Source organism: Phoca vitulina, unplaced genomic scaffold, assembly GCF_004348235.1.
Source record: "Phoca vitulina isolate PV1807 unplaced genomic scaffold, GSC_HSeal_1.0 scaffold14, whole genome shotgun sequence".
In the NCBI taxonomy this organism is placed as follows: Eukaryota; Metazoa; Chordata; class Mammalia; order Carnivora; family Phocidae; genus Phoca; species Phoca vitulina.
The window spans coordinates 30,504,887-30,515,266 of record NW_022589717.1 but is presented as its reverse complement, the minus strand read 5'-3'; the positions used below and the strand labels follow the sequence as shown (position 1 = coordinate 30,515,266).

Below are 10,380 nucleotides of genomic sequence, written 5' to 3'. Positions count from 1 at the left end.
TAGGTTCTGAGGATACAAAGACCATAAGGACTAGGGGGCTGCTCTTAAAGGCCTCAGAGTTTAGTGACAGAATGAGCTAGTCAGACCACAAAGGTGACCCAGATGCAAAAATTGGCAAAACTGTCACAAGGATGAGGTTTAGGGTAGTTTTTACCTTGAAACCACTTGATCAGTAAACGTGCAGTGCAAGAGCCACGTGCTATCAAGGACACGTGTGAGAGGCTGTGGCTCCCCAAAGCCTCCCATGTTTCTCAGGGAGATGCCTCTGACATTTGGTTGTCAGAGAGAACCCTCCAGGCCAGGGGTGAAGCACTCACTGGCTAGCTGACCGCACTGGTTTTTGTCTGTGTTTGGTCCTCAGCCCCAACCCCCTCCCCTTTTAGATTCTGCTCTGTGATGTGGGGCTTGAGTTTGCCAGCTACATCTCTCAGACTCCCCTGACAGGTGGTTTTATTGGAGGGCAGGATTGGGAAGAAGAAACTCACTTCCTGTGTTCCAGTTCCTGTTAGCTTCACGTCAGCAACAAAAGCCAGACCCTAGCTTCTTTTCACATCCTCAGCATCCGGCAACCGAGGGCCCTCCTTGGAAGTCCGAGCACTTCTGTGCAGTGCTGTCCAGCTTCCTAGTTTCTGTGAACTCTCTGTTTGCCCACGTACAGGGGTTGTAACTGCTTTTTTGTCATTGTAATTCCTAGGTTAGCTCAATCCTAGCAGTGGTAGCCTCTTCCTAGTGTTTTGTTGTTGTTGTTGTTGTTGTTTTCCTCTTTCAGCCTTTCAACATCTATGTAATCCATTCTCTGTCTGGTATCCCCTGCGTTTGGAATACCTAAGCTGTTCTATGTTTTCTGACTGGACTCTGAGAAGCACAGTGGCCTTTATGCCACCAGAGTGAAGGGGGATCCAGTCATCATTCAAGTGTGTCCCTACTCCCGCGGGAGACCACTCTTGCCATGCCAGTCAGAGATCTCTGCATTTCATTTCTCGTTTTGTCTTTGGGCCCACATCAAATCTCATCATGGCCCAATATAGGGAGATTGACATATAAAAGATAATTATAGTGTGGCAAATGTAATTATGAGTGTGTTCCTAGAGCCAAAAGTGTGGGAAATAAAAAAGAGGCGATTAATGAGGCTGAATATGGAAGAGCCACATGTTTCAGAATCACCTGAGAATCTTGATAAAATGACAGACTCTTAGGTCTTAATCTAGCTCCATCACATCAGGATCTGGGGGACTGGTAATGAACGTCTGTATTTTAGCAAGCTCCAAGAAGTGTTTATTATGCACATAAAAGCTTGAGAACCATTAGACTAGATAGGATGGAGGTATAAGATAAAGTAAACCTTTTATGCAACATGACGGAGTTTGAGCTCTATAATATGGGTGATGGAAAAATCACCATTGTATGTATCAGTCTGGCAGGGATGAGATGGGGACAGCAAAACCAGTAAAGTAACTTTCACATTGGGCCAGGGAAAAAATGATGAGGACACCAACAAAGACATATACAAAGAAGACATATTTGAAATAATGAGGGTGGTAAAATCAGCTCGGCTTGATGCAGAGTTGAGGGAGAAATATGGGTCAGAGATTCTGCCAGGATTTATCTTGAAAGTATGATGATACCTGTTTTCAGTTTAAGATATATTGACTATGAGATGCCTATGGGATTTCCAGGTGTAGGTGACCAGCAGGTAGCTGACTTTCAAACTGGAGCATCGTGAAGACCCAGGTGTCTTCCAGAACTGGGTGATTAGCCGGTGATATGGACTTAATTGTGTCCTCCCAAAATTCATATGTTGAAGCCCTAATCCCCAATGTGACTGTATTCAGAGACAGGACCTACAGGGAATTAATTAAGGTTATATGAGGTCCTAAGGGTAGGTCCCTGATACAACTGGATTAGTGTCCTTATAAGAAGAGATACCAGAATGTTTCCTCTCTCTTTCTAATGCAAGGACACCAAGAAGTTGGCCATCAGCTAGCCAGGGAGAGAGCTTTCAACAGGAGCTGAATTGGCCAGCACTTTGATCTTGGACTTCCCAGCCTCCAGAACTGTGAGAAAATAAATCTCTGTTTGTTCAGCCATCCAGTCTATGGTATTTTATTATGGCAGTCAGAGCTGACTAACACAGCCCACTTCTCACTCCAGCTGTGCACCCCTGGGACACCTCATCTTTATGCTATATGCCACCTATTCCTAGGTAGCTAAGGTAAGTGTACCTAAAGGCAGAGGGAGCCTACAGTTTCAGCTGAGAGGCGGGAGTGGTAGTCAGGGAGCTATGAGTTGAAAAGTAAATGCAAATGTCGAAAGTATAGAATAAAGTTTTAAGAACTGTGAAACAGAAAGAAAAGAGACCAAGCAGTAGGTAGGTAGAGAGAGGGTCAAGAGAGCTCACTAAAAATGGGAGAACTCAAGGGACACCTGGGTGGCTCAGTTGGTTAGGCGGCTGACTCTTGATCTCAGCTCAGGTTATGATCTCAGGGACCTGGGATCGAACCCCTAGTCAGGCTCTGCACTCAGCAGGGAGCCTGATTGAGGATTCTCTCTCTCCCTCTCCCTCTGCCCCTCCCCTTGTTCGCTCTCTCTCCCTCTCTCAAATAAATAAATCTCTTTTAAAAAAAGTTATCAAGAAGGATATTTATCAGAGTATTACTGATAATACCAAAAATATCAGGAGCCAACTAGATACCTAGTAAGAATATTACTTAAATAAATAATAGTATAGTCACACTGTGGAATATCATACAGTCACTAAAAATGGTGTTATAAAAGTAGATAAAAAATGTTCACAGGGTGCCTGGGTGGCTCAGTTGGTTGGGCGATTGCCTTCGGCTCAGGTCATGATCCCGGAATCCTGGGATCGAGTCCCACATCAGGCTCCTGGCTCAGCGGGGAGCCTGCTTCTCCCTCTGACCCTCTTCCCTCTCATGTTTTCTCTCTCTCAAATAAATAAATAAAATATTTTAAAAAAAAGAAATTAAAGGCTAAACTAAGAACCCTTGGAGGAGTAGAAGGATTAACAACTATCCACTACAATCTGGATACTGACTCTGGGTAGTAAATACTTGAAGAGTAAACCCACGACATTCTTCTGCTATGGAAAAAAAAAAAAATATGTGGATCATTCTCTCAGGACCTCAACTAGTAAATAATAAAATAATATATGATAATGTGATGTAATTAAAAAATATAATAAAAATGAAGCTAATTACTTCCAGACTCTGCTCTGATCCTATGTGCAAATATAGAAAATGGCAGAGATAAAACAGGGATGCACTGACAACACTGACTCCTCCCAGTCACTTACAGGGGATCTTGAAGTGTGGAAAGAAAATACCCACAAAATCAAATGTCCTGGTACTATTTTAGATAATCAAGAAGTCCAAAGTGGACTCCTCCTGATCATTACCCTAGTGTTCCTAAAATATCGGGGCATATTACGACACAAATGTCTAGCTAAATCTGCAAAGGGCAATGCCATCTCCTGGGAATACTGTCACTCCTAGTCCAGAAAGCCTGGATTTATACCAGAGGGACAAATTCAATTGAGGGATTAAACCAAAGTTCATTAAAGCCTATTGAATTAAATGTGGATAACATGTCCTTATTAAATGAAGAGTCCTTCTCTGATATCTTTGCAGGATTTATTTGAAAAGAGCATGTAGAGGGCGCTTGGGTGGCTCAGTCCCTTAAGTGTCTTCCTTCGGCTCAGGTCATGATCCCAGGATCCTGGGATTGAGTCCCACATCAGGCTCCTAACTCAGACAGGAGCCTGCTTCTCTCTCTGCCTGCCGCTCCCCCTGCTTGTGTGCACTCGGTCTCTCTCTCTCTCTCTCCTCTCTGACAAAGTAATAAAAGTCTTAAAAAGCCCGCCACCAGCCGAGTGAGGAGGCGAGGCAATGAGCGTGGTGGGCGCCGGGGAGGGCTGTCACAGCCGGGCGCTGGTGTCCCGTCTCGTCTCCTTCAGCGCGACCCACCGACTCCACAGCAAATCTCTGAGTAATGAAGAAAACTTAAAACTGTTTGGGAAATGCAACAATCTAAATGGCCATGGGCACAATTATAAAGTTGTGGTGACGGTGCATGGAGAGATTGATCCTGTCACAGGAATGGTTATGAATTTGACCGAGCTCAAAGAGTATATGGAGGAGGCAATTATGAAGCCCCTTGATCATAGAATTTGCATCTGGATGTGCCATACTTTGCAGATGTTGTAAGCACGACAGAAAATGTAGCTGTATATATCTGGGGAAACCTCCAGAAATTTCTTCCTCTGGGAGTTCTTTATAAAGTAATAGTGTATGAAACTGATAATAATATTGTTGTCTATAAAGGAGAATAGCTTTTAGGGGTTAATACTGTAGAAAGATTAATTTCTTTCCATATTTGAAAAAGGTCTTTATCCCCTAGGACTATTAAGAAGTCCTCACATACTTGTTATGCCTCCACATTGTGTTCCGGAGTGCCCAAGTGATTGAAATCGTTGTGTGTAAGACCTGTTGTGAATTCAAATCTATCTTAAAACCAAAATTGTAAAACATCCTGAGTATCATTTAGAGAGTCTTTTATTTATAGATTAAAAATAATTTCATTTTCGGTAAAATGTTGTGGTGTGGAATTTAAAAGTAAAATAAATCAATTTTTGTTTTTCCGTTATCTCAAAAAAAAAAATCTTAAAAAAAAGAAAGAACAGAGCATGTAGAGATGAACACTAAGAAGCAAGTCATTGACCTCTTTGGTATACAGCAGCATTGAGGTTAGTGATTGTGATGAGGTCACTAATGTGAGAGCTAGCTTGTATTTCTACATAAAGAGAAGGGAAAATATATCAGAAAATAAACCCAAAAGAGGCACTTCAAAAATACATTCCCCAAGATATTTGATCTATTAACAAAAGAACAGACCTTTAAAAACTATCCTAGAGGCAGTCTGGAGAATCTCAGTAGAATTTCAGCAAATTCTGTGTATGAAACCACATACGAAGTTATAAAAAATATTCATGCCTCAGATATTGTGATTTAATTGGAATGGAATACAGCCTGTGCATTAGGATTTTTTAAAAGCTGACAATTCTAATGTGCAACAAAGTTTAAGCATCATTGAAAATCACTATATCATTCAGGGTTTTTTTTTCTTCTATTCAACCAATATAGCGCTTATCAACATATTCTATAATTTTACTTTCCTTTAAAGCAAAAATTTTAAATTACTTAATGAAATATAGTGGAGTAGGAAGGTAGAGGTCAAAGATGTGGGGCCCCAGCTCTGACGGGGTATTTATATAGGCTTTTCTGGGCCTGGGCTTCATCAGGTGTAGTACAAAAAGAAAAAGATCAGGGGCGCCTGGGTGGCTCAGTCGTTAAGCGTCTGCCTTCGGCTCAGGTCATGATCCCAGAGTCCTGGGATCGAGCCCCACATGGGGCTCCCTGCTCAGCGGGAAGCCTGCTTCTCCCTCTCCCACTCCCCCTGCTTGTGTTCCCTCTCTCGCTGTGTCTCTCTCTTCAAATAAATAAATAAAATCTTTAAAAAAAAGAAAGAAAGAAAAAGATCAGATTTACTGACCAACAAGTACATTCTCCCTACACTGTGGAGTATTCTCTCATTTCATCCATTGCCAATATTGTGACTATTTACCCCGTTGATATATATGAGAAGACTGGAACTCAGAATATTGAAATTGTCTAAGGCCACTTACCTACTAAGTATGAAAATGAGGGTTTGAACAGCTAGGCTTATTCCACTAACACATGAATGCTTTCCAGAGTCCCTGAGAGTCTTAAAATTCTCTAGGAATACCAGCTACAAATGGGATCAAAACTACCATTTGCTCAAAGACTGTTTTATACTGGAATAAAGGATTGAAATCAGTTGGCACATTTTATTCTTTTTCAAAAAGAAGTCAAGTGATAGACACTATCAAAAAAATAATAATAATAATCCTTCCACCTAATGAAATTTAACATCTCTTTATACCCAGGGGCTTAACAAATGCATGAGACCCAACTACAGAATGTGACTCAAGCAAGAAAAGCCACCAAACAAATAACAAAACCCACAGTGAAGGGAATTAGAGGTAGAAACCTTGGGAAGATGCTCAAGATAAACATCTAGTGATAGCCACTAATATGCAGCATGTATCTACCATGAGAATTTTGTAATTTTTTTCTGAAAAATTGACACAACATTAGTTAATATAAGAGAGAAACCCATTATATTAGGACAATGAGTAGAAAATAGGAGACCATGGGAATTATTTGCACAATATAATAAACAGTTGTAATATTGCCGTTAGATATATTGGATAGATCATTGCTCTGAAAGGAAATACAAACTAAAATATTTGATCTAAGCCCTGAGTATAAAAGATTTTTAACAAAGCAAAATAAAAATTGGATTTTTTTTTTTAATGTTGAAGTTCATTTTAAGTATCTCTCATCATTGGATATTTGTGCCTAATAATAAATAGTCAATACCCTTGCAAATATTCTAGGAAAAGTCTGAAACTTGAAGAGAAAGGAGAAAAATAAAGGTACATAGGGAAATAATTGTCACATAAATGCATGATTTCTTTTATGTCTAATCTGTCTCTCAGAAACTACTCAAACCTCTCCATAGCAATTCATTATCTGTTCATTCACATGACAAAAATTTATGGAGTGTTTAAAAAGCAATTTTTCTAGCACTGTTTGAGTACGAAAAAACCCACCATTGTCTGACCCTATACTCATGCAGCTCTCAGTGTGGTGGGAAAGAATATTAATCACCTGGCAGGTGAGCACATAATTAATTATGCACTGGGTTGCGTTGAAAAACAGTAAACAGTCCTGGAATGTATGTAACAAAGGGTCCTCATATAATTGGTTGGGTCAAGAAAAGCTAACTAAAGAAATAATAAGAGATATCTTCGAAGAGAAAATTAGGTTTACGTATACAATCAGGAGGGAAGAAAATTCCTGACAGAGGTAACCAGCAAATGCAAAGGCCCTGAGGCAGAAGGGAGCATGGTATGTTCTGAGAACAGAAAGAGGTCCCAGTGACTAAGTACAGGGAGCTAGGGTGAGGGTAGAAGAGGAGATTTAAAAAGATAAGCAGGGGCCAGATCAGATGGGGACTTTGGGATCAAGCCCTGAGACTTTTAAAAGTTTTCTGCGTGATTCTAAAGTACAGCAAGGTTTTAGAACCAATAAGAAGCAACACAAATTTTTTCTTTTCAACAATTTGCATTTACCAACTTAATCTATAACTTTATTTTTATAAATAACAAAAACACAAATCACATATCAATTAAATTTAATGGAATAATTGCTCACTGGAACTTGAAATCTAAAGCCTGGGCCCCCAGGCGGGAAGGAATTGGTGGTAGGAGCAGACCGATCTCAGATCTGCATTTTGTAAAAAATCACTGGCTTCAGTGTGGGAAATGACTTGGAAGCACAGAGGGTGTGAAAACCTGGTTAGGAATTGACAAGAGTAGTCCAAGAAGGAGAAGATTGTATATGCTTTCTCTGCACCTTGGCTTTCTTATCTGTAAAACACAAGGGGCTGGACTGGATAACCACTTTCAGCTTAACACCATCAGACACAAAAGGAGACATTTTTGTTGGAGAAAGATGCATTACAGTCCAGTGTATATCCCCAAAACAGTGAGATGAAAGCTTACGGTGCTTAAAAGGTAGATTTCTTACTATTCCCACCAGCGTCAGACATGCTACCATAGTTAACCCATTGTTTTAAATGCCTTGACCTTATATCTTCTTCTAGCTACTGACACTTTTCCTCTGCTCCCCATTATAGCAAAACTGTGCAATAGAACCTTTACCAGAATTACAGGCTGACAGGACCATATGAACTCAGGAGTTTGTGAAAATAATTATGCTTGGCTAGAAAAGAAAATGCTTTTATTTTTTTCTAGTTTAAAGATTTCGCAAAGGTAAAATGGAAGTTTTAAGACTATTTGGGATTTGGGGCGCTTGGGTGGCTCAGGCCGTTAAGCGGCTGCCTTCGGCTCAGGTCATGATCCTGGGGTCCTGGGATCGAGCCCCACATCCGGCTCCCTGCTCAGGGGAGAGCCTGCTCCTCCCTCTCCATCTGCCTGCCACTCTGCCTGCTTGTGCTCTCTCTCTCTCTCTCTCTGTTAAATAAATAAATAAAATCTTAAAAAAAAAAAAGACTATTTGGGATTCTAGACTTTTTCCGCTATCCAAAATTATACACATAGATGTTTTTACTCACAATAGATTCCTTATTTATCTTTCTTCTTCCTTCTTTATGCAATATCCATAAAAGGATTTTTCAGATAATAAGTGGACAAAAGAGATAGGTTGCATAAATGAATGAACAGAGGATTATTTGTAGACTTTTTCTCTTGGAGTGTCTCTTCCTGATGAAAATTTAGCTTTGATTTTTTTATTTTTTAATTTAAATTTAATTAGCCAACATACAGTATATCATTATAGCTTTGATTTTTTTTTTAAGGATTTTATTACTCCATGGCCTGATCAGCAGCTGATGAATGCATAATTACTGCCACAAGGGATGGTTCAGGACATAGCTCTAATATCCATTCAGTTTTAGCAACTATTGTGCAGGGACTATCCTCGGCTCTGAGGACAAAGAAGTGAAGACAGATTAAGTCTGACTTCATGGAGCTTACATCCTAGTGAGGCAGACAGACAAAAATAAATAAACACAGAATTATATTCAATAATGTCAAGTAGAAATAAGAGCTCTGGAAAAAAAGTAAAATCCTAGGTTGTTTGGGGGTTAACCCTACTCCCTTCTGTATAACATTCATTTTAAAAGTCATTTCAGGGGCTGGAGAGCTCTGTCAGTTCCGTGACAGCCAGGGAATTCCCCTAAGGAAAAGGCATAGAAGGATGGGAAGGAGGGAATCAAGAAGATGAGGAAGATAGAGAGCAATCATCATGGAATACTACTTTAGACGGGGAGGTCAGGCCTGATGGGGTGAGAGGACAAGCATGTGAGTAACTGGGAAGAGAATTCAAGGCACCAACAATAGCAGATACAAGGGTTTTGAGATGAGTACACGTTTGCACTTTCTTTCTTTTTTTTTTTAACTTTATATAATTATGTTATGTTAGTCATCATACAATACATCATTAGTTTTTGATGTAGTGATCCACGATTCATTGTTTTCATATAACACCCAGTGCTCCATTCAGTACTTGCCCTCCTTAATACCCATCACCGGGCTAACCCGCCCCCCCACACACCCCTCCCCTCTAAAACCCTCAGTTTGTTTCCCGGAGTCCATAGTCTCTCATGGTTCTTCTCTCCCTCCTATTTCCCCCCTTTCATTTGTCCCTTCCTTCTCCTAATGTCTTCCATGCTATTCCTTATGTTCCACAAATAAATGAAACCATATGATAATTGACTTTCTCTGCTTGACTTATTTCACTTAGCATAATCTCCTCCAGTCCCATCCATGTTGATGTAAAAGTTGGGTATTCATCCTTTCTGATGGCTGAATAATATTCTATTGTATATATGGACCACATCTTCTTTATCCATTCATCTGTTGAGGGCCATCTTGGCTCTTTCCACAGTTTGGCTATTGTGGACAATGCTGCTATGAACATTGGGGTGCATGTGGCCCTTCTTTTCACTACATCTGTGTCTTTGGGGTAAATACCCAGGAGTGCAATTACTGGGCCATAGGGTAGCTCTATTTTTAAATTTTGAGGCACCTCCACTCTGTTTTCCAAAGTGGCTGTACCAACTTGCATTCCCACCAACAGTGTAAGAGGGTTCCCCTTTCACCACAACCTCTCCAACATTTGTTGTTTCTTGCCTTGTCAATTTTTGCCATTCTAACTGGTGTAAGGTGGTATCTCAATGTGGTTTTGATTTGAATTTCCCTGATGGCTAATGATGATGAACATTTTTTTCATGTGTCTGTTAGCCATTTGTATGTCTTCTTTGGAGAAGTGACTGTTCATGTCTTCTGCCCATTTTTTGACTTGATTATTTGTTTTTTAGGTGTTGAGTTTGAGAAGTTCTTTATAGATCTTGGATACCAGCCCTTTATCTGTAGTGTCATTTGCAAATATCTTCTCCCATTCTGTGGGTTGCCTCTTTGTTTTGTTGACTGTTTCCTTTGCTGTGCAGAAGCTTTTTATCTTGATGAAGTCCCAAAAGTTCATTTTTGCTTTTGTTTCACTAGCCTTTGGAGATGTATCTTAAAAGAAGTTGCTGTGGCCGATGTCAAAGAGGTTACTGCCTATGTTCTCCTCTACGATTTTGATGGATTCCTGTTTCACATTTAGGTCTTTCAACCATTTGAGTCTATTTTTGTGTGTGGTGTAAGGAAATGGTCCAGTTTCATTCTTCATGCATGTGGCTGTCCAATTTTCCCAA

General features: G+C 40.2%; 1 pseudogene; it reads left to right on the top strand.

Annotated features, from left to right (window-relative positions):
• The first annotated feature begins 3,902 nt into the window (after window positions 1-3,902).
• On the top strand, window positions 3,903-4,345 carry LOC116637327 (annotated as a pseudogene).
• Window positions 4,346-10,380: the final 6,035 nt, after the last annotated feature.